Source organism: Ictidomys tridecemlineatus, unplaced genomic scaffold (genome assembly GCF_052094955.1).
Source record: "Ictidomys tridecemlineatus isolate mIctTri1 unplaced genomic scaffold, mIctTri1.hap1 Scaffold_284, whole genome shotgun sequence".
NCBI lineage: Eukaryota > Metazoa > Chordata > Mammalia > Rodentia > Sciuridae > Ictidomys > Ictidomys tridecemlineatus.
The window spans coordinates 248,000-273,765 of NW_027522367.1; the positions used below are offsets into that span (position 1 = coordinate 248,000).

Consider the following 25,766-nt stretch of genomic DNA (forward strand, 5'->3'; position numbering starts at 1 on the left):
TTGGGATAATATTAATTTTGCTTTTTTTAAAGAGTATTGAAAGTATTTCCACTTTTTAAGATTGTCCTTAATTTGTTTTATTCACCATTTTATAATTTTCATTGTTGAGGTTTTTCATCTCCTAAGTTGGATATTTTCCAAAGTATTTTCTTTAGGGGTTTTGAATGAGACATTTTTCTCAATTGTTTTGAAGAGGGTTTGCTATTGCTTATATGACTGCAATTGATTTATGTATTATTTTCTTGTATCATCTCTTTTAGTAGATTTGTTATCAGCACTATAAATTTTCTGATGGAGCATTTTAAATCATCTAAGTAAAATGTTCATGTCATCAGTAAACAGAGGCAACAGGACTTCTTTTTCCTATGTTATGAAATTAGTTTCTTCTCTTGCCTGTTTTCTCTTGCTGGGGATTCAAGGAGTGGTGAAAGTTTACTTCCTTGTTTTGCTTTTGTTTTGAGAAAAAATGTTTTAATTTTTTTTAATTCAATTTGATGTTGGCATTTGGTTTCTCCTTCTATCACTAGTCCCTCTGGTGTTTTAACCTGAATGGGTGCTGAAAGGCTTTTCTGAATCTACTAATTATATCATGGTATTTTTGTACTTAAATTTGTTCATACAGTAAATTTTGTATGTGTGTGTGTGTGTGTGTGCGCGCGCGCACTCATGCATGCGTGTGTGCATATGTATATATGTACACATATATGTACTTAATTTTTTTTGGGAATTGGGAATTGAACCAAGGCATAATTTTCTAATTAGGTTCATGTGCCACTATCCACTTTTTAATTTTTTTCATATTTTTGTAAATGCATTCTAGTATTACAGAACGATGGATTTATTGTTACATATTCACATATAAATCTAATATAAAAATAAGCAATATTATATCACAGTGTTTCCCTTTGTTTTCTTCCCTCTCCCAGGTCCTTTTACTCCTTTTTTATTTCTTCTTTTTAGATATATGTGACAGTAGAGTACATTTGGAGATATTATATATGGATGACATATACCTTATTCCAATTAGAATCCCATTCATGTGGTTGTACATGGTGTGGAATTTCACTGGTCATGAATTCATATATAAACATATGAAAGTTATGTTCAATTCATTCTCATGTCTTTCCTATTATCATGCTGCTCTCTTACCTTCATTGCTCTTTGTCTACTCCAATGAACTTTTGTTATTTCCTCCTTGTCCCTTATTGTGTATTAGCATCCACATATAAAAGAAAATATTTGGCCTTTGGTTTTGGGGACTGACATATTTCACTTAGCTTGATAGTTCCTAGTTCCATCAGTGTATTGCCAAATGCCTTAATTTGAGTTTCATTTAAGGCAGAGTAATGTTCTATTGTGTGTGTGTGTGTGTGTGTGTGTGTGTGTGTGTATATATATATATATATATATATATATATATATATATATATATATTCCAGAAGCTTGGAAGAGAAAAGCTATTGGTATGATTCTGTAATTCCCAGGTGTCCTTATGGAGAATAAAATTGACACTTTCACCCCAGGCCATCTGTTCAAGACTAGAACAGTACATCTCAAGTAGGGTACATGACAGTCACTTGGAGAGCTCACTCAAACTCAGACTTCTGGGCCTCAACTCAGAGTGTTTGACTCAGAGCCCAGGGTGGCCCTTCTTTATTCCTTACAAGCCCCCAGGGTTTGCTAACGTTCGTGGAATAAACACTTTCAACTGATGGCCCTGGTCTAGAAATTTCAGGGGCAGTGAAGGTGACATAAGGTCCTCCTTGGGTCCAGTCTTCACCTTCTTTCCCTACCTCTTTTCCCAGTGCCCTATAGAGAAACCTACTGTAGCTCCTACTTAGATCACACCTGCATATGTCCATGATAAGTTGCAGCACATGGGATCTTCCAGTCTCATGGGACTTCCACAGTTTCAGATTTTTTTCCCTGAAGACTGCAAGCTCTATCTCTGTACTTCAACCACTGTCTTCATATCAGTTTTTAGAATCTCATCTTTTGGGTTGTTGATTTCCATGTGAATTTTAGAACATCATTTACTCTTAGAATTCCACACTGCATTTTCATGATATTTTATCCAGGACTTTGTGGACACAGGATGTTGCTGATGACAATGGGATTCCTCTTTTTCCCTTTTATGAAAGGAAGCTACCAGTCTGGGACTAACTCCTCTACTGAGTGTCAAGAAAGAGCCAAACATGGGCCCTTTTGGGTTCTTAGGACTACTCTGAAAAATAATACTTACTGGGTGTTCAATAATATCATTTATTGTAACACAGTTGTGGAGTCTAGCAGTCCAAACTTAATTATTATAGTATCTGCTCTGGAAGGTCTAGGGGAGGATTTTTTCTCGTCTCCTCTAGCTTTCAGTAGTTGTAGGAAATTCTTGGCATACCTTGATGTGTAGATTCATCTCTCCTTTTTCTGTCATGATTATCACATGTTGTTCTCTCTGCACAGGTATACTTTCCAAATTTCCTCTTCTATGGTCATGAATCATTAGATTATAGCCCACTCTAATTGACTATGGACTCATACAACATTTTTTTGTGCAAAAACCTCATTTCCAGATGAGGTAATAAGCTGATATGCTGGGAAGGACATGACTATTCAACCCAGAGCATGTATTGAGCACTGAATGTGCCCTATTCCCTGTATTTCCCATGGCGGCACTGTGAGGTACACACAGGCATCACTCAAACCAAATAAACTAGGATATGAAGCTCAGTAAAGTTGTGCTCCACCCAGAAGCACATGGAACACACAAGGTTGTAGTCACAGTGTAGCTGTAGCATGGGTCCACCTGTCCATTGAAAGAACCAAAGGCCAAATAATCTTTATGATATGTGGATACTAACATATAATCAGGAGGGAGAAGGAAGAATGAGATATGTGTAGACATGAAACTGCTTCCCAGAAATAGTCCCAGAGACTTCAAATCTTTTAGTAGCTGCCTCTTTGAGAATCTTAGAACAGGAATTGATGCATAAAATAACAATGCTCAAATTTACTCATCAATTATCCCAAAAGTTGCAATATTACGCTTCTAGATTTAGATTACTAGAATTTCATTCAACATCCTATGTGGGTTTATAGTATGGAAATAAAAAAATATTTATCTTCACTATTTAGATATAAAAAGACAGTAGAGTGAATTCTGAAATATTATATACACATAGAGTATAGCATATAACTTATTCTAATTAGGATCCCATTCTTATGGTTGTAACATGATATGCGTCTTCACTGTGTGTGTGTATTCATAGAAGAACATAGGAAAGTTATGTCTGATTCATTCTGTCTTTTCTATTCCCATTTCCCCTACCTTCTCTCATTCCCATCTGTCTAATTCAATCAATATGTATCCTTCCTTCTCCCCCCTGATTATTTGTTAGTATTCACATATCATTAAGATTATTTGGCCTTTGGTTGATAGGGTCTATTATGCTGATTTTATGTCCTTTAGGTTTATACTGAGAAGTGGGATAACTTGGTCAATTGGTGGCTCCATTACAAGTTTTCTGAGGAATCTCCATACTGCTTTCAAGTATTGGTTGCACCAATTTGCAGTCCAACCAGCAACGTATGAATGAACTTTTTTCCTACATCCTCTCCAACATTATTACTTGTATTCTTGATAATTGTCATTCCACTTGGAGTGAGACAGAATGCCCATGTATTTTTTTATTATTGGTTGTTCAAAACATTACATAGTTCTTGATATATCATATTTCACACTTTGATTCAAGTGGGTTATGAACTCCTATTTTTACCCCGTATACAGATTGCAGAATCACATCAGTTACACTTCCACTGATTTACATATTGACATACTCATGTCTGTTGTATTCTGCTGCTTTTCCTATCCTCTACTATCCCCCTCCCCTCCCCTACCCTCTTCTCTTTCTACCCCCTCTACTGTAATTCATTTCTCCCCCTTGTATTATTTTTCCCTTTCCCCTCACTTCCTCTTGTATGTAATTTTGTATAACCCTGAGGGTCTCCTTCCATTTCCAAGCAATTTCCCTTCTCTCTCCCTTTCCCTCCCACCTCTCACCCCTGTTTAATGTTAGTCATCTTCTCATGCTCTTCTTCCCTACTCTGTTCTTAGTTACTCTCCTTATATCAAAGAAGATATTTGGCATTTGTTTTTTAGGGATTGGCTAGCTTCACTTAGCATAATCTGCTCTAATGCCATCCATTTCCCTCCAAATTTGCAACTATACAAGAGGAATACAAATATATAGGGGGAAAATTCAATAGCACAACAGTTTCAGTAATCAGAAAGAAACAGGAACAGTATGAAGAGACAAGGAAAGAAAGGACCACAAGCAATGCAGGTCAACTCAAAGTTAGAAGAGGTAATATCTGCAGCAGATGGAATGTCAGATAACAAATTCAGGAGATACATGCTTCAGATGATCTGGAGTCTCAAGGAAGACATTAGACAGCAAAATCAGACAATGAAAGATCTCTTCAACAATGAATTACATAAACAAATCCAGGAAGCAAAAGATCAACTATACAGGAAGATAGAGGTTATAAAAAACAAACAAACAGAAATCCTAGAAATGCAGGAAGCAATAAACCAACTTAAAAACTCAATTGAGGGGGTGGGGATGTGGCTCAAGCGGTAGTGCACTCGCCTGGCATGCATGCGGCCCGGGTTCGATCCTCAGCACCACATACCAACAAAGATGTTGTGTCTGCCGAGAACTAAAAAATAAATATTAAAAATTCTCTCTCTCTCTCTCTCTCTCTCTCTCTCTCTCTCTCTCTCTCTCTCTCTCTCTCTCTCCCCTCTCACTCTCTCTTTAAAAAAAAACTCAATTGAGAATACTACCAGCAGAGTTGAACACTTAGAAGATAGAACATCAGACAATGAAGACAAAGTATTTCAACTTGAAAAGAACATAGACAGCTCAGCAAGACTGTTAAGAAACCATGAGCAGAATATCCAAGAAATATGGGATAACATAAAGAGACCAAACTTAAGAGTCATTGGGATACAGGAAGGTATAGAGGTCCAAACCAAAGGAATGAACAATCTACTCAATGAAATAATTCGAGAAAACTTCCCAGACTTGAAGAACGAGACAGAATCCCAAATCCTAGAAGCCTACAGGATGCCGAATGTGCAAAATCATAAGAGATCCACACCTAGATACATTATAATGAAGATGCCCAACATACAGAATAAGGAGAGAATTTTAAAAGCTACAAGAGAAAGGAAGCAGATTACATTTAGGGGTAAACCAATCAGGATAACAGCCGATCTCTCAACACAGACTTTGAAAGCTAGAAGATCCTGGAATAATATATTTCAAACACTGAAAGAAAATGGGTTCCAACCAAGAATTGTGTATCCAGCAAAATTAAGCTTCAGGATGGAAGATGAAATTAAATCCTTCCATGTATTTTTAATTTGCACTTTTGTAATTCGTAGTGATGTTGAAATTTTATTTCATATATTTGTTGGCCATTTGCATTTCTCCTGTGATGTGCCCATTCAGTTCTTTTGCCCATTTGGTGATTGGAATACTTATTTTTACAGTGTTAAGTTTTCTGATTTCTTTATATATCCTCGAGATGAATGCTGAACCTCATGTGCAGGTGGCAACAATTTTTCTCCCATTATAGGTTCTCTTCACATGCTTGATTATTTTCTTTGCTGTAAAGATGATTTGTAAATGGGCAACTCATGTCCCTCTTGAAGCAGTTCAATAATAAATGATACATGGAAAGCAAAATATAAATTATTGTGTGTCACGCTCATTTAAAGAGTCATAATACCTTCAAGAGATAAAGGCAGTGATAATCCTATTTAAAATCATGAAATTAGGTTCATAAAATGTAGGCCCTTTAGCCAAATCCCAGTTTCAGTAAGTCATAGAGTACAGATAGAAACCTAGTTCTGCACTGTTATTTGTGTTTTCCCTGAGCCAAGCTGTAGTAACAGGCCCAAAAATCTAATGAATTCAGTTTGTTTGAATAGAGATAATAAGACATTCTTATTAAAACCCACTGGCCCAGATAGTATGATGGTTTAGCATTATGTCCTTTTTGCCAGTATTCAATGTTGACAATTTAAAATATTGTATAGGATTCATCATTGATTTTCTAAATACAGATGGTTTGGGTGGGTGAGGTACAGAGAGAGGCTCTGTTGTAATATAAAAAAAAATTGCCTCATTCAAAAGTTGACAGATATAGCTGAAGGATGTTAGAACAGTCAGTGAAAGAATTCAAAGAATTCAGAAGTAAGCCTGTATTCTCGTTTCAATTGAGATATATATATATATATATATATATATATATATATATATATATATATATATATATATATGTATGTGTGTGTGTGTGTGTGTGTGTGTATTATTACAAACTGTCATTTTTTTTGCCTATTTTATACCCCTTTTTTTCATTTTGACATCAGAAGAGAAAAATAAAGAAGAAAATGCATAAAAAAGACACTGGAATAGATAAGAGAAGCAAAATCGTAAGACCACAAGCATATGGAAGAGTAAGTTAAAAGGGTCTTCTCTCCTGTACCTTATATCTGGGAATGATTTTATTGTGCTTCAGAGTAACAGGTTTATAACTAGACAGGGCCCCTCTCTGTGAATTTCTCCACTGATTAACTTTCGAAATGATCACTAAATTTAATAGAGATCAATCAGTGGGTAGTTGAAAAAAAGTTTGTGGTGCACGTAGTGCCTTTTATATAAAAAGATAAGAAGTTAAGAGATGGTTAAAACACCAGTATCTGAATTGTTCAACATCCTTCATTCAGAGTACATGATGAAAACAAAACTAGTATCCTGGGAGGCACCTGACCTTTGTCCAACAGCTGGCAAATAGTACGCTCCTAGGAGTAATAAGAATGGTGGAAGTTCATTTTGAAGTGTGAGGTTCCAGATTAGTTGATAAAATGATCCGTTGCTTAAGGGAGACGATAAAGATGGTCTCCTTCACCCTAGAGGTGGTGCATCAAGAGGTATGTGGGCTCATGATTCTTTACACTCTGTAAATGGTGTGTGAACATTTTGTGAGCTTGTTGAGCACTTATGGAAGTATATACAATGCCTTGCTGTACCTTTTGATCACTAGCACCCTGAAGAGTCGCTACAGGGTGTAAGCACTCCATAATCAATGTTTCTTCACAAACCATTATCTGTATAAAAGGGCTATATTGAAAATAGAAAAGAATCATTTGTTGAAACATGAACCTATAGACATGATGTAAAAGGGAGTTTTTAAAAAGGAATTTGGAGTCATCATCAGTGATAGAGAAGACTGGCAGACTCAAGGTGTTACCAGATCCAGGTCCAGGCTCTTCATTACTGGAAAACCAGTAGTCAGGAGATGTGAATTGCATTTCTCTGACTGCTAGAGATGGTGAGAACCACCCTAAGATACCGTCTCACTCCAGTAAGATTGGCAGCCACTATGAAGTCAAACAATAACAAGTGCTGGCGAGGATGTGGAGAAAAGGGTACACTTGTACATTGCTGGTGGGACTGCAAATTGGTGCGGCCAATTTGGAAAGCATTATGGAGATTCCTGGGAAAGCTGGGAATGGAACCACCATTTGACCCTGCTATTGCCCTTCTCGGACTATTCCCTGAAGACCTTAAAAGAGCATGCTACAGGGATACTGCCACATCGATGTTCATAGCAGCACAATTCACAATAGCTAGACTGTGTAACCAACCCAGATGCCCTTCAATAGATAAATGGATAAAAAAAAATGTGGCATTTATACACCATGGAATATTATGCAGCACTTAAAAATGACAAAATCATGGAATTTACAGGGAAATGGATGGCACTAGAGCAGATTATGCTTAGTGAAGCTAGCCAATCCCTAAAAACAAATACCAAATGTCTTCTTTGATATAATGAGAGAAACTATGGACAGAGCAGAGAGGAAGAGCAGGAAGAAAAGATTAACATTAAACAGAGACATGAGAAGGGATGGAAAGGGGGAGAAAAGGGAAATTGCATGGAAATGAAGGGAGACCCTCATTGCTATACAAAATTACATATAAGAGGTTGCAAGGGGAATGGGAAAATAAACAAAGAGAGAAATGAATTACAGTAGATGGGGTAGAGAGAGAAGATGTGAGGGAAGGGGAGGGGGGATAGTAGGGGATAGGAAATGTATCAGAATAAAACAATTACTAATAGGGCATTATGTAAAATTGTGGATGTGTAACTGACGTGATTCTGCAATCTGCATTTGGGGTAAAAATTGGGCGTTCGTAACCCACTTCAATCTAATGTATGAAATATGATATGTCAAGAGCTTTATAATGTTGTGAACAACCAATAAAAAAAGGAGATGTGAATTAGTGGGAAAGAAATCAGGTTTATTGAAGATCCAACACACGGGTAGATGAAGGGTGCTGTCATCCTCATAGTGTCCTCTTGGTAATCCTAGGGACACAAACGATTTTTATAGAGAGAAAGATGGGATTGTGAGGCAATTGGAGAGGTTTCTTTAAGCAGAACTTTTGTCATTGAGGGTGTGTTTCCTTTTTTTTCTTTCTGAATGCACCATCACAATGGAGCTTGACTTTCTGGGGCTAGTACCTATACTTTTTTTGAATCAACATATTTCTTTCTGCATGATAAATGTCACAGAAATTTGCTTGTTTTGTGTTTGTATATAGCTAAAGACTAAAAAGAGGCATGACACATTCTGATTTTATCTGAGAATCACCAGATATTCTGGCTTTTGTAAATCTAAAGGAACATTATACAGCAGTTCACATCTTCATCAGTTAGCCACAGCTTCTCTCCAAAATTTAGAAACCTGGGTAGAAGAGAGGGTATAACTCTGTGGGGTGCACAGAAAGAAAGCTGAAGTAACTACCTAGGATAGCTCCCAGTGGTGATGTCCTCCCCATCTTTTTCTTTTTTCTTTTAAAGAGAGTATGAGAGAGAGAGAGAGAGAGAGAGAGAGAGAGAGAGAGAGAGAGAGAGAGAGAGAGAGAGAGAGAATTTTTTAATACTTATTTCTTAGTGGCGGACACAACATCTTTGTTTGTATGTGTTGCTGAGGATTGAACCCGGGCCACAGACATGCCAGGCGAGCGTGCTACTGCTTGAGCCACATCCCCAGCCCCTCCCCACCTTTTTCATTGATATTTTTTAATGAATCCAGAGGCACTTTACCATACAACCGAATTTATATATTTTTAATTTTAAAAACATTTTTGTTCCAATCTCTCATTAAGTTGTTGAAACTTGCCTCAAAGTTGAGATATTCTGTCTTGGCCTACTGAATAGATGAGGTGACAAGTATACACCAGTGCACCTGTATAAGGGTGGCAACTGTTACACAGAAGCAGTCCTTATTTTTATTTTTTAATATATTGTTATTAAAATGTTTAAACACTCACAAAAATATAAGTACATGGAATACCATCCCACACTTTTCTATTATCACACTGTTTAAAAACTTAGCTCTAAAGTACTAAATATGGAAGGATAATTCTTGACCAGGCCAGCATATGATGAAATATACAGTATAGATTAAAAAAAAACCTTTAATTTAAAGAAATGTACAAGCTTTTGAATTTTTCTAAAAATGAACCTTTTTTCATATGTACTTTATTATGGATAGAAGAGGAACGATGTAGATGACAAGAAGAGCTCATGGAAAAACAGGAGGTAAACTTTTAGCAGATTCTGGATGGGGAGCCAAGGTAAATACAAATGACATTTAATCTCAGTTCAGTAAGTATTAAAAACTTTCTGCTTCATGTAAGCAGGGTTACATTCCCAAGAGGCTGGCCTGTGGTACCTGGAGTCTTCTGTACCATCCTGGATGACATCACTTGCCAGCCCAACCCCATTTTGGAAGGGCATCCAGCAGCAGTTAGGGAAGGCTCCAGGGTGACCAGGGGGAGTGGGAGGTGTTTCATTCTTTGTCAAAAGAAGTTCCAGGGGACCAGCACAGTGTTGCTGAGGAAGGTTGGGGTGAGAAGGAGATGGGGGAGGGGAGACCATTGAAGCCTGTTCAGGGGTTCTGTGCAGAGCAGAGGAAGTGGAGGCTGGGTGTTTGTTGGGGGCAGCAGCTTTTCAGAGGTGATAGCATGCCAAGCTTGAGAACTGGGAGGGCTTCAGGGTGTGGGAAGCACACTTGGACTGGAATAAAGGAGAGATATCTTACATAAATAAGTGTCCTGAAGCGGTATCATTTGAAGTCAAGGTTCAGAACGTGAGCTGACAGTAGTTTCCTCTGAAGAAGAACTTGAAGGTTTTTAGTGCAGGTCTATACTTCACCTGATTAGTCTCAGGAGTGGTTATTTTCTTCTTCACTGATCGTTCATCCCAGTTCAACTGAATAGCAGCGGTCCACTCTTTAGTATGCTAAAGATTTCCACATCCATGCACAACTTAATGTTGTCAGAAACATTTTGTGTACTTCTTTCTTGACTTTTATTTGGTCTTTCCCAATAAGCAGAGTAGCTGTCCAATGTTGTTTATTACAATGGTCCCCAATGTCTATACAGACATTTAGACCACTGTAGATCCTTTTTTGAAGTGCGTGATGAGATGACTTTTAGTCCAAATAGAATTCACACATGTGCAATTAAGTACTCAAAAGTATTTTGAACCTGAGGGGGACCATGACATTCTCAAGTAGGAAAGAAAAAGGATACCACAGTATGATCCTTCAAGATATCTCTGAACAGAAAAGCATTATATGTTGTGAAAAAAATTATGTATATATTGAGATTTGTGTGTATCTTTTCTAGGTAGAAGAATCTAGAACTGTTTTAGTTTAGCCCTGATCTGTTAGTACTGTAATAATGGTGAGGACATTGCCTTGCCTTTCCTTATCTTTCTTGCTTCCAATTTCCTTCTGTTTATAAACCTAAAAAAAAGTCGAGTGTGAGTGAAGTTCTTATTTTCTCTCTCCTTCTTTTGTAAATGATATTTATATTTTGACCAGTAGAAACTTAGATGTACCAGAGTTGTACATATTCGTGGTAGTTAAATATATTAACATGGTTATTTTAGCTTATTCTGTTTGTGCTCAGTTTTGATAAATGTATCCCTGTTGTCTGAATACTTAGGTACACACTGTGTTTGGTATTAGAAGTGTATGGAAATAGCAGCACCATTGCCTCTGATCCTTGTCCTGGTAATTTTCAGGAATTGCTTGCTGAGTAGAAGTTTTACGAGCCTCAAGTCAGTGAACTGGTTTTTTGTGAAGAGTATTTACTGATAGGGTTGCACTCTAAATTCCATTTCTGTGTATGACAGGTTGTGTTGATGGGATGGGACACCAAGTATAATGGGAAGAATGGTGCTCCAATGCTAAGGGAATGACTCCTAGAAACATCAGTTCTCACTCTCAAACCAAGTGTGATCTTGCAGGTGCTGGAGAGAGATTCTGAGGCTGTCCATGAATCAGTGGATTGGAGACACTTGGAGACCCTGCTGCAAGCTAGGAGGCACTGGTTTGCAGTTTAGCAGAAAGGCAGTGTGGGCTCTGGTTCAACATCCACTTGGCAGACACCATCACCAGTGCTTAAGGATGGAAGAGAGCCCCCCGATCTGGATTCTGCTTGACTCCAGGAAAATGACGCAAATTGGAGGTTAGTTGTGGCCTACATGATGGGGAAGTGTGCTCCTGAATATTGCTACTGAGAGGACCACCTGCCTTCTACATGCACCACAGTGCTTTGGATGCCTGAAAGCCCTGGGATGTGTGTCTAGGTATTAGTGAGCACCAGGAAAGTGGGAGGCAGTGGGAGCTTCCAGAAAGGGGAATTGATAGAATGCAGCACCCTGTCAGGACAGGGTTCTTGTGGGGATTAGGCTGGGAGTTCTGGGAGGGGAAGCAGTGGGAGGCAGTGCAGGGGCAACTGGCTGAGGAGTAGCAGTTTGGGTCTGGACATTGGCTGATTGATATTTGAAGAGGTTAGAAAATGCCAAGCCTGGGGACACACACCAGTAAGGATGTGTGTCCTCAAGGATTTAGGGCCTGTACCTGGGGGTGAGGTAGGGTTATTACATGGAGGAGGAAGTATTTTATGGTGACTGATTGTGGGCATTGGTTAGAGAGAAACTTCCTTTTGTTATTAAGCATATTGAAATAGAAAATATGAAATCCAGTTTCTGAAAAACATTTAGCACTTTTTTTTCCCTCAATTAGGAGTCTCCTGCAAACTTGTGACTTTTTCACCATAGTCAATAGGTCATAGCTGGTTGGTAGGGTTTCATTGTTTTTTATACCAGTGACTCCTGTAATTTAAAACAAGCTTACCTTGCCCAATGCTCTTTTTATATCTCTTCTGGTACTTTGAATTTTATTTTACCTTTGCCAATAAACAGTGTCTTTCCACTGACATTTGTCATCAAGTTGTGCAAGCTGAGTACTCAGTAACTTTGCTGTCTGTCCCATTCAATGTTTTTAGCTCACCCATCTTAAAAACTACCTTGCCACTGAAAAGCTGAATATCCAGGTGTCCTGGTGTAAATGCCAGTGTGTTGCACTTTGTACCCTCAACCCCCAACAACCACAGCATGCCAAGATTGAGGATCCTATCTTTTTGAGACCTACAGCTCCAGGAGCAAAGCCTCTTCCATTTTTGTGCTTGAAGGGAAGAAGGAACCCTCAATGCTGGCAGCTGGCTTGGATCAGGGAGGCCCAGCAATTTAGAAGCAAGATATCACAGGAGCTAGAATAGTGTCTGGATCTTCTAAGAGGCCCTGCAGTGTAGGCCCCTCCCTCAAATTTCACAGGTTGTTTCTCTGGGAGCTCAGGTGTAGGTCTGAAGCAAGTGAGGTTGATCAGCACCATGAAGTGGACCTTCTCAAAATCACAAGTAGAAAGAGAAAAAGGAAAGAGCAATATCTAAGATCAGTGTTGTTAAGAAACAGATGCATAGGGGCTGGGGTTATGGCTCAGTGGTAGAGCACTCGCTTTGCACATGTGAGACCCTGGGTTCGATCCTCAGCACCATATAAAAATAAATAAGTGAAATAAAAATATTGTGTGCGACTACAAGTAAAAAATATTTTTTTTTAAAAAAAGAAAAAAACAGATGCTTAGTGCTAGTCTGACTTACTCATTTATTGAGGTTTGGGGTTGAGAGAACAGGAAGTTGTTCTGACCAAGGAAGTAGAAGCTGTGAATGGATGGGGTCTTCGTATTTTTTTTCAGTAAAACTATAGCATCATTAAATAATTTATTAATATAGGTGATATCACAGGTAAGAATACACTGTGGCTATTTTATAATTTCTGAATATTAGAGTCACACATTAATAATAATGGATATTTGTAATTTGGGGCATAAATATATTAAATATTCTTTCACTTTACTATATGATTATTAAAGTAAGAAGGGATACTGACACATACAACTTCAGCAGGAAACACTTTATAACTCCTGGATAATTTTCATTCTACAAAGAAAATATACAAATCTAATTATGGCCTTAATTTATGTTAAATATTTTTCTTCATGCCAAAACTTATCATCACATATGTTTCTTTTACTTTAGGAGAAAATACATGTTGAGAATTAATTTAATAACTGAAAAGATATTGAAATGATTTCTTTTTTACTTATAATTGATACATAATTATTATACATATTTATGGGATACAAGATAATGTTCCAATATATGCATACACTGAGGATAATCAGTTCATGTTAATTAGCACAACCACTATTTCAAACATTTATGATTTCTTTGGTTGAGAAAATGCAAAATCCTTACTTCTGTCTATTTTTTTTCTGTCAAACATCAATAATGTGATACATTTTATTGATTGATTTTCTGATGCTAACTCAATTTTACATTCCTAAGGGGAAAAATCCACTTACTTCTGATGTATTATATGCTGTTGTATTCAACTGAATATTGTGTGTAGAATTTTCATATCTGTATCCATAAAGAATATTGGTTTGTAGTTTTCTTTTCTTCTAATATCTTTGTCTGGTTTAGGTATCGCTGCAATGCTGGTCTCACAGAATTAGTTGAGGGTTACTCTTTCTTGTGTTTTGGAAAAGTTTATGTAGAATTGACATTATTGCTTCTTTAAGTGTTTGGTAAAATTTACCTATGAATTATTGTCCTGGATTTTTCTTCATGGGAAGAGTTTTGATTATAAATGCCATTTCTTTAATAGATATAATGCTGCTCAGGTATCTCTTTTTTCTAGAGTGAGCTTTGATAGTTTGCATTTTCCATAGGATTTATCCACTTCAGGGATATTTTAAGAGGCACAGGGAAAACAGTATCCATAATATTTCCTTATTATCCATTTAATATGTAATATCCATAGTGAAGTCACCTTTATTATTTCTAATATTGGTAATTTTTGCATTTTCTCCTAGACTAGCTGTAAGTTTATCAATGTTACAGATATACTCTCAAAGAACCAGTTTGTGGTTTCAATAACTTTATTGCTTTTATGTTTTATAGTTCATTGATATCTGCTTTAATTTTTATTTTCTTTCTTCAACTACTTTTTTTTTTACTTTTTCTTTTTGTTATGCATGACAGTAGAATGTATTTTGGTAGATTATACATACATAGCATGTAACGTATTTAATTTAGGATTTTACCCCATAGTTGTATGTGATGTGGAGTTACCCTGGTCATGTGTATAAATACAAGGCTAGGAAAGTTATGACTGATTAATTCTCCTGTATTTGCTATTCTCCTACCCCCTCCCTTTACTTCATTTCCCTTTGTCTAATCCAGTGGATTTCTATTTTTTCCCTCACCAACCTCCCTTGTTTTGGATTAGCATCCACAAATCAGAGAGAATATTTGGCCTTTGGTTTTTGTGGGTTTGGCTTATTTCACTTAGCATGATAGTCTCCAGCAAATGCCTTAATTTTATTCTTCTTTATGGCTGAAAATGTTCCATTGTGTCTTTATCCATTCATCCATTGAAGTATATTGAAGGATACCTAGGTTTTTTCCATAGCTTGGCTATTGTTAATTAAGTTGCTATAAACATGGCTGCATCACTGTAGTACGCCATTTTTAAGTTCTTTGGGTATATGTACCGAGGAGTGGGGATAACTGGGTCAAATGGTCATTCCATTCCAGATGTTATAAGGAATCTCCATATTGCTTTCCATAGTGGTTGCACCAATTTGCAACCCCACCAACAATGTATGAGAGTATCTTTATCCCCACATCCTCGCCAACATTTACTGTTACTTGTATTCTTTATAATTGCCATTCTGACTTTTGTTCTACCTACTTTATTTTTTTTATTGATTGTTCAAAACATTACAGAGCTCATGATATATCATCTTTCATACATTTGACTCAATTGGGTTTTGAACTCTCTTTTTTACCCCAAATACAGATTGCAGAATCACATCTGTTACTTACTCACATTTTTACATAATGGCATATTAGTGACTGTTGTATTCTGCTGCCTTTCCTATCCCCTACTATCCCCCATCCCCTGCCCTCCCCTCCCTTCTTCCCTCTCTACCACCTCTCTCTCCCTAAATCCTCCCCTCACTAGTTCCCTCTCTACCTCCTCTCTATCTCCTCTGCCAACTGATTCGCGTGGCCTGCCCCATGGCTACAGAAGGCGTAGCGCTACAGAGAGGTGATTATTTAGCAAGCAAGGAGATAAGGGGCTGCAACTGGTGGAATCCCGCCAGCCAAGCCCGCACTGACCCCCGGGCTGATTACGGGACTTCAGATGGGGAATGAAGCGGTACAGTCCCATCCCCCACAGCGGACACTCCACAAAGGCAATCAGCGCCCACCATCTTGGAAAGCTGACGTGTCCATGCCACTCTCCAACAGATTGCAACAACAAAACAGGTGTGTGTCACTCAGCTCAGCCCCCATACATCAGGGAACTCGTATAAAATCTCTTCTAGGCTTTCCGGGGGTGGGGGTATCAGAGTGAGCCTGCATAAGGACTAGGGGAAGAACTCAAGGCCTACCTAACTGAAATGGAAAGGAATATTAGAGAAGACCTGAGACAGCAAGTCCAAGAAATAAAAGTATATTTTGAAAATGAATTAAACAAACAAATTCAAATGGCAAAGAATGAGCTCTACCAGGAGATAGAGATCTTAAAAAAAATCAAACAATAATCCTAGAATTGCAGGAAACTATAAACCAAATTAAAAACTCAAACGAGAATATTACAAATAGACTTGATGAAGTAGAAGTCAGAACATCAGATAATGAAGACAAGGTTTATCAACTTGAAAAGAGTATAGTCAACACAAAAAAGATGCTTAAATCCCATGAGCAATCTATTCAAGAGATATGGGATGTCATAAAAAAAAACAAATTTGAGAGTGATCAGGATAGAAGAAGGCACAGAGATTCAAACCAAAGCAATGGACAGCATATTAAATGAAATAATTGTAGAAAACTTTCCAGAGATGAAAGATGGAATGGATTGCCAAATCCTGGAGGCCTACAGGACCCCAAATATTCAAAACCATAATAGACCAACTCCAAGACACATAATTATGAAGATAGCCAATGTACAGAACAAGGAGAGAATATTAAAAGCTTCAAGAGAAAAGAAGCAGATTACATTCAGGGGTAAACCAATTAGGTTAACGACTGACTTCTCACCACAGACTTTGAAAGCGAGAAGATCCTGGAACAATGTATTTCAAACGCTGAAAAATAATGGATTCCAACCAAGCATACTGTATCCAGCAAAATTGAGCTTCAGATTTGACAACAAAATTAAAATCTTTCATGATAAACAAAAGCTAAAAGAATTTGCAGCAAGAAAACCAGCACTGCAAAGCATTTTGAGCAAAATACTACAAGAAGAAGAATTGAAAAATAGTGCCCAAAACTAACAGCAGTAGATATCTCAGTAAAGGGGGAGGAAAATAACCAAAAAGTAAAACTAGCCAAACTAAAATAAATAAATAAAGAAGCATGACTGGAAGTACAAATCATATCTCAATTGTAACCTTAAATGTTAATGGCCTAAACTCACCAATCAAGAGACATAGGCTAGTAACCTGGATCAAAAAAACAAATCCAACAATATGCTGCCTTCAAGAGACTCATATGATAGGAAAAGACATACACAGGCTGAAGGTAAAAGGTTGAGAAAAATCATACCACTCACATGGCCCTCGGAAGCAAGCAGGAGTGGCCATACTCATATCGAATAAAATCAACTTCAAACCTAAGTTAATCAAGAAGGATAAAGAAGGACACTATATACTGTTAAAAGGAACCATCCACCAACAAGACATAACAATTATCAATTTGTATGCACCAAACAATGTAGCTTCAACGTTCATAAAACAAACTCTTCTCAAGTTCAAGAGTCAAATAGACCATAACACAATAATTATGGGTGACTTCAACACACTGCTCTCGCCATTAGACAGATCCTCTAGACAAAAACTGAATAAAGAATCTATAGAACTCAACAGCACAATCAATAACCTAGACTTAACCAACATATATAGAATATATCAACCATCATTAAGTGGATACACATTCTTCTCAGCAGCACATGGATTCTACTCAAAGATAGACCATATATTATGCCATAAGGCAACCCTTAGTAAATATAAAGGCATGGAGATAATACCATGCACCATATCTGATCATAATGGAATGAAATTGGAAATCAATGATAAAAGAAGAAAGGAAAAATCCTACATCACATGGAAAATGTACAATATGTTATTGAATGATCAATGGGTTACAGAAGACATAAAGGAGGAGATGAAAAAATTCTTAGAGTCAAATGATAATACAGACACAACATACCGGAATCTATGGGACACAATGAAAGCAGTTTTAAGAGGGAAATTCATTTCTTGGAGTTCTTTCCTCAAAAAAAGAAAAAAACAACAAATAAATGAACTCACACTACACCTCAAAAACCTAGAAAAGGAAGAGCAAAACAACAGCAAATGTAGTAGAAGACAAGAAATAATTAAAATTAGAGCAGAAATCAAGGAAATTCAAACAAAAAAAAAACCATTGAAAAAATTGATAAAACTATAAGTTGGTTCTTTGAAAAAATAAATAAGATAGACAAGCCCTTAGCCATGCTAACGAAAAGAAGAAGAGAGAGAACTCAAATTACTAACATACGGGATGAAAAAGGCAATATCACAACAGACACTACAGAAATACAGAAGATAATTAGAAAGTATTTTGAAACCCTATATTCCAATAAAATAGAAGATAGTGAAGATATCCATAAATTTCTTAAGGCATATGATTTCCCCAGATTGAGACAGGAAGACACACACAATTTAAACAGACCAATAACAAAGGAAGAAATAGAAGAAGCCATCAAAAGACTACCAACCAAGAAAAGCCCTGGACTGGATGGGTATACAGCGGAGTTCTACAAAACCTTCAAAGAAGAATTAATACCAATACTTTTCAAGCTATTTCAAGAAATAGAAAAAAGAAGGAGCTCTTCCAAATTCATTCTATGAGGCCAACATCACTCTGATCTCAAAACCAGACAAAGACACTTCAAAGAAAGAAAACTACAGACCAATATCTCTAATGAACTTGGATGCAAAAATTCTCAATAAAATTCTGGCGAATCAAAAGAAAAACATATCAGAAAACTTGTGCACCATGATCAAGTAGGATTCATTTCTGGGATGCAAGGATGGTTCAATATACGGAAATCAATAAATGCTATTCACCACATCAATAGACTTAAAGACAAGAACCATATGATCATCTCGATAGATGCAGAAAAAGCATTTGTCAAAGTACAGCATCCCTTTATGTTCAAAACACTAGAAAAACTAGGGATAACAGGAACTTATCTCAACTTTGTAAAAGCTATATATGCTAAACCTCAGGCTAGCATCATTCTAAATGGAGAAAAACTGAAGGCATTCCCTCTAAAATCTGGAACAAGACAGGGATGCCCTCTATCACCACTTCTATTCAATTTAGTTCTCAAAGTACTAGCCAGAGCAATTAGACAGACAAAAGAAATTAAAGGCATAAAAATAGGAAAAGAAGAAATTAAAATATTGCTATTTGTGGATGACATGATAATATACTTAACAGACCCAAAATGGTCTACAAAGAAGCTGCTAGAGTTAATAAATGAATTCAGCAAAGTGGCAGGTTATAAAATCAACACGCATAAATCAAAGGCATTCCTGTATATCAGCAACAAAACCTCTGAAATGGAAATAAGGAAAGCCACTCCATTCACAATATCCTCAAAGAAAATGAGATACTTGGGAATCAACCTAACAAAAGAGGTGAAAGATTTATACAATGAAAACTACAGAACCCTAAAGAGAGAGATAGAAGAAGATCTCAGAAGATGGAAAAATGTACCCTGTTCATGGATAGGCAGAACTAACATCATCAAAATGGCAATATTACCCAAAGTTCTCTACAGGTTTAATGCAATGCCAATCAAAATCCCAATGGCATTTCTTGTAGAAATAGATAAAGCAATCATGAAATTCATATGGAAAAACAAAAGACTCAGAATAGCAAAAGCAATTCTAAGCAGGAAGTGTGAATCTGGAGGTATAGCGATACCTGAGTTCAAACTGTACTACAAAGCAATAGTAAAAAAAACAGCATGGTACTGGTACCAAAACAGGCAGGTGGACCAATGGTACAGAATAGAGGACACAGAGACTAATCCACAAAGTTACAATTATCTTATATTTGATAAAGGGGCTAAAAACATGCAATGGAGGAAGGATAGCATCTTCAACAAATGGTGCTGGGAAAATTGGAAATCCATATGCAATAAAATGAAATGGAATCCCTTTCTCTCACCAGCCACAAAAGTTAACTCAAAATGGACAAGGAGCTAGATATCAAATCAGAGACTCCGCATATGATAGAAGAAAAAGTTGGCTACGATCTACATATTGTGGGATCGGGCTCCAAATTCCTTAATAGGATGCCCATAGCCCAAGAGTTAATAACAAGAATAAACAAATGGGACTTACTTAAACTAAAAAGTTTTTTCTCAGCAAGAGAAACAATAAAAGAGGTAAATAGAGAGCCTACATCCTGGGAACAAATTTTTACACCTCACACCTCAGATAGAGCCCTAATATCCAGAATGTACAAAGAACTAAAAAAATTAAACAATAAGATAACAAATAACCCAATCAACAAATGGGCCAAGGACCTGAACAGACACTTCTCAGAGGAGGACATACAAGCAATCAACATGTACATGAAAAAATGCTCACCATCTCTAGCAATCAGAGAAATGCAAATCAAAACCACCCTAAGATACCATCACACTCCAGTAAGATTGACAGCCATTATGAAGTCAAACAACAATAAGTGTTGGCCAGGATGTGGGGAAAAGGGTACACTTGTACACTGCTGGTGGGACTGCAAAATGGTGAGGCCAATTTGGAAAGCAGTATGGAGATTCCTGGGAAAGCTGGGAATGGATCCACCATTTGACCCAGCTATCGCCCTTCTCGGACTATTCCCTGAAGACCTTAAAAGAGCACACTATAGGGATACGGCCATATCAATGATTATAGCGGCACAATTCACAATAGCTAGACTGTGGAACCAACCTAGATGCCCTTCAATAGATGAATTGATAAAAAAAAATGTGGCATTTATAGACCATGGAGTATTATGCAGTACTAAGAAATGACAAAATCATAGAATTTGCAGGGAAATGGATGGCATTAGAGCAGATGATTCTAAGTGAAGCTAGCCAAGCCCTAAAAATCAAATGCCAAATGTCTTCTTTGATATAAAGAGAGCCACTAAGAACAGAACAGGAAGGAAGAGCATGAGGAAAAGACTAACTGTAAACAAAGACGAATGGGGGGAGAGAAAGGGAGAGAGAATTGAAAGCATATGGAAATGGTAGGAGACTTACAATGATACACAAAATTATAAGAGGTTATGAGGGGCAAGGGAGAGGGGAAAAAAAAGGGAGAGAAGTCTTCGTATTTTTGAAAAAGTAGAATTGTCTGGTGATTGGTTTTTTTTTTTATTTCATCTATGTCTTTGTCCATTTTCTTCTACATATCATAATGTGTGTTTCTAACTTCTTTGTATTGTCCATCTGTATTCTTCTGTCTCCTCAGTTTTCTTAAAAATAATTCCTTGAATTCTTTCTCCAGCTGTTTAATTCTTCCCCAGTACATTGTTTCAGACCATAATAATGTGAGTGAGATGCTCTCACAAAGTGTTTAGATCAATCTCATCGTTGCACAGCTCCTGAAAGGCTGTGTCACCCCTAAGTGCACCTGACAAGCAGCCTGGCACAAACCTTTCACTCTTTTCTGTTAACAGGGCACTGCGTTGCAAAACCTGAGGTGATCTTCAAGCTGGAGCAAGGTGCTGGGCTGTGGACAGTAGGCGAAGCCTCACACCAGCGCCTCCCAGGTCAGTCAGTGCATGCTGCGCAAGGAGACCAGAAGGAGAGCCCCACAGACAACAGCCACGTTGAGCTGTTTTCATCTGTGTTTCTTCAGGTCCCAATCCTGAGGAAGCAGGTCTTGTGCTTCAGCCCCTTTTTTTGTACAGTCTCCAAGGAGTGCTCTCTCATGTACACCCATGTTTATGTTCTCATAATGTATACTTCATTAAATTTTCCCAAACCCTCAACCCCCATATGGATCTTGACATTTTTTGATTGGTTACTTTTCTTTCCTCCAGTTTCATAGCCTACTATTTCAGGCATTTTATTCACATTATTTCTTTAGCACTTGCTAGTTGATCACTTTATAGTCAGTGTTTTTTTAAACTCTGCGGATATCAACCTTAATGAAACAAATGCATCTTCTCTTTACATTTTGTTGAGGAAAAAATATAACACATGTATATAATATTTGGCAGTAAGAGCCACAAAGAATATTTTATTAGGATGAGAGAAAGAAAAACATGTTGTTATGATTTTAGAAATGTAAAGAGAAGAAAGTTTTAAGGAAATTGTCATCCCTTGGGCTCATTTTGAGGTGATGTTTTCCAAGTTTGGTATATAAAACATAGGTAGATGTAAAATCTAGATTTTGAGACTGGTCATGAGTATAATGGAGATAAAGATTTGGAAATCAATAGCCTAATGCTAATATTTACATCATAGTTATTCAGGTTGTCACCTAAGGAATGGATAAGAAAATCAGAAGAGAGGTCCAAGGCTGGAGCCTTGTGCATCACGTCAGGACTCATGAGGTGAGGAACACCCAGCATAAAAGTATGTGAACTGATAGTTTTGGACTGGGAGGACAACCGGGAGACCTTGGGTCTGCAGGCCAAGGGAATCAGGATCTTCATGTTGAAAGGCTTCAGTGTCTATTGGGAAATGGAATTTTACTTAGCCTTTACCTTTCATGCTGTGGAAATCATTCAAAGACAATAGATTTGTACAGGAGACTCTCTTTTCTGTGAAAGTAGAAGACGGATGAACCTCCAAACACAAAAGCCTACAGAAGCAGTGAGCTTCCAGCCAGGGTACATGTGCCTGGGACTGGGAGAGGATGCCATTAGTGTTGAGCCAGAAAGGCAGTAGCAACAACTGATACAAACAACATACATTTCAAAGATGGCAGGTTCAGCTTAGTTTACTGAGCCAAATCCTTTATATTCCAGCAAGAAGATGGATTGGAGCTTCCTGAGAAGCATAGATACATTAGATTAAGAATTAAGTGGAAGCTGTCTTTAGTGTGGGAAGGGTAACTTGAATTCTTAAAACCCCAAAGGTTTCTACTACATTTCCTTAGGGAAAAGTAAAACTAAAACACACAGATAACAGTTCTTTCCTAAACTATATTCCTGCTCAGGTGAGAGACAGATCAGCCATGCCTGCATGATGTAAATAGCTAACCCAAGAAAACTTGGCCACTACAAACATGAAAGAGAAGCACAGCAGGGTGGGATTATATCTACAAATGTTGTAAGAAAGAACTAGAGAAAAAGAACAGAACAAATAACAGATGAAACCAGTGAAACCTTCAGCTAGGCACTTGGTGAGTGTTTTAACCAAATATCTTTCTACATTTCAGAAGAATAAAGTAACCTCAAGCAACAAAGTAACATGATAAATACTAAAATTATTAATTATAATTTTTACATTTATTAGGGCCAAAAAAACTCATAAATCAACACAGTTATTTTGCAGTTTCACGTCATTAGGATAAGAAGGCACTTCTTTGTGTTTGAATTTCATAGCAAATGCTCATGTGTTTTTCATGGATATTGTTCTTTTTTGTATCCTTTTAGATGTCCAGAAAGTGAATGGCCTGAATGAGACCAGCCAGGAAAAGAAAGAGAGGCATTTCTGGCAAATTGTACTCCCCAACAGCAGCACCTCAACTGAGGAGAGGTTCACATTAGGAACAAGGTTTAATTGAGCTGAAATCAGGTTTCAAGTCTGGCTCCAAAGACTGGGCCATAGGGGCTTAATGTGTGGCAGAAGGAGCTTTTCCCTAGCAAGCCTGAGGAGGTGCAGGATGGAGAGGAGCCTAGTTGTCTTAACATTCCTGAGAAGCCCCCCAGGCATCCTTATCAAAGAAGTCTACTAAAGGTTCAAATTAGACAGCAGCAGTTCCATCACTGTGGACAGGGGGAATTCTTCACAGTGAAAGCATTGTGGACACTGAAGAGGCTTCATGTGGGAGAGGCCTCCAGCACACTCAGTGGAGGTGGAAAAACCCTGGATAAGGTGGCACTTACTGCCCAAGAGATGACTCAGGTAAGAGAGAAAACTTCAGAATGTAATACGTGTGGGGAAACTTTCTGTAAAAACTCTAAAGTCAATTCACATAAGAAAATACAGTGAAGACTGAAATGTGATGAATGTAGTGGTGGCAAGAAGCTATTGGTTAAGAAGCCATACCTTACGAAACTCCACAGGTCACAATCAGAATCAGAGGGAAAGCCCCATACATTCAATGAATGTATTGGTTAAGAAGCCATACCTTACTAAACTCCACAGGTCACAATCAGAATCAGAGGGAAAGCCCCATACATTCAATGAATGTGAGAACTTTTGTCAGAAGACATGACCTACTGGGCACCAGAGGACTCACAGAAGAGCAAGACCCTTTGAAGGTTACGAATATGAAAAGCAGTTTTCCCAGAAGTCACACCTCAGCAGGCATAGGGAGAAGCCCTATGAGTGCAATATGTATGGGAAATCCTTTTCCCGGAAGTCCCACCTCAGCAGGCACCAGGGCACACACACAGGCGAGAAACCCTATGGGTGTAAGGAATGCTGGAAGACGTTCTACCATAAGTCATCCCTCACAATTCATCAGAGAACTCACACAGGTGAGAAGCCCTATGAGTGTAAGAAGTGCAGGAAAAGCTTCTACTGTAAGTCAGATCTCACTGTGCATCAGAGGACTCACACAGGTGAGAAGCCCTACACATGTGAAGCCTGCAGGAAGACTTTCTACTCTAAGTAACACCTCACAGTTCACCAGAGAATTCACACGGGTGACAAGCCTTATGCCTGTAAGGAATGCAGGAAGACTTTCAACCGCAAGTCTAACCTCACCGTGCACCGGAGAATGCACACAGGTGAGAAGCCCTATGAGTGTGATGTGTGCGGGAAAACCTTCTATCAAAAGTCCCACCTCAGCACGCACCAGGGAACTCACACAGATGAGAAGCCTTATGAGTGTGAGCACTGCAGGAAGGCTTTCCTTCACAAGTCATCCCTCACTGTGCATCAGAAAACTCACTCGGGCAGCAAGCCGTGCATCTGTGAAGAGTGCAGGAAGACATTTCTGCATAAGTCTTTCCTCACCGTCCATCAGAGGGCTCACACAGGCCACAAGCCCTATGTCTGTGAGGACTGCAGGAAGGCTTTCTACTGCAAGTCACACCTCACTGTGCATCGGAGAACCCACACAGGCGAGAAGCCCTATGAGTGTGGCGAGTGTGAAAAAGCCTTTCACCAGAAGTCATACCTCAGCAGGCATCAGATGACTCACCAGAATGAGAAGCAGTATGAATGTCAATAATGCAGGAAAACTTTCTACCGTAAGTCATCCTTCACTGTCCATCAGAGAACACACCTGGGGAACACGGCACAAATATAATGTATATGGAGAGCTCTTCCCCCAGGCATCAGAAAATGCACACAGGGGAATCCTCCCACAGTGAGCAAGTGTGGGGACAGAGTTAGTGAAAAGGCACGTGTCAGCATATGCCAGGGACGCCAGAGAGAGAAGTCCCCACAGCAGGCTCTGTGGTCCCCAGAATCCAGTTCTCTCTGGGGTGCTCAGCCTCCAGGGGGCGCCTCTCCTGTGTGGGCCCTGGAGCTGAGTTGCACAGCAGAATGTGTACCTGTGGCAGTCATTCCCCACAGCCCAGCCCAGCCTAGCTCAGAACTTCCATCAGGTTCTGCTCCCTGAGTTCTCATGCATCCTGGGCCTCATGTGAGCATGAATACCAGGTGGCTGGCCTTGAGAGCCAGAGATGGAGGCACTGGGACTTAAGAGAAATGTAATTTATTAGAGAGAGCAGAGGTCTTTCTACTTGTATCCCAGAATGCTCCATTCTTATTTCACATGAGCAAGAAATACTCTGTTGGACCAGTGCATGAGCTATTTGCATTTCATTGCAAACCCACTGTAGTTAATTCACTTTATAAAGTTTCTAAGAGAAGTTACCTCTCTTTTTATATTGCAAAAATTCCCACATGAGAGAAACCTGTACTGTCACCTTTGATTCCCAAGTCAGCTTATGGAAAATAGGAACAATCATATGGAAAAGTAACAAATTGAGATTGTCTTATCAGGCAGGTTACTTTCATGAACACTTTAT

At 38.2% G+C, this 25,766-nt stretch overlaps 1 pseudogene; it reads left to right on the forward strand.

Annotated features, from left to right (window-relative positions):
• Positions 1 to 24,101: 24,101 nt before the first annotated feature.
• On the forward strand, positions 24,102 to 25,005 carry LOC144373176 (uncharacterized; annotated as a pseudogene).
• The last annotated feature ends 761 nt before the right edge of the window (positions 25,006 to 25,766 follow it).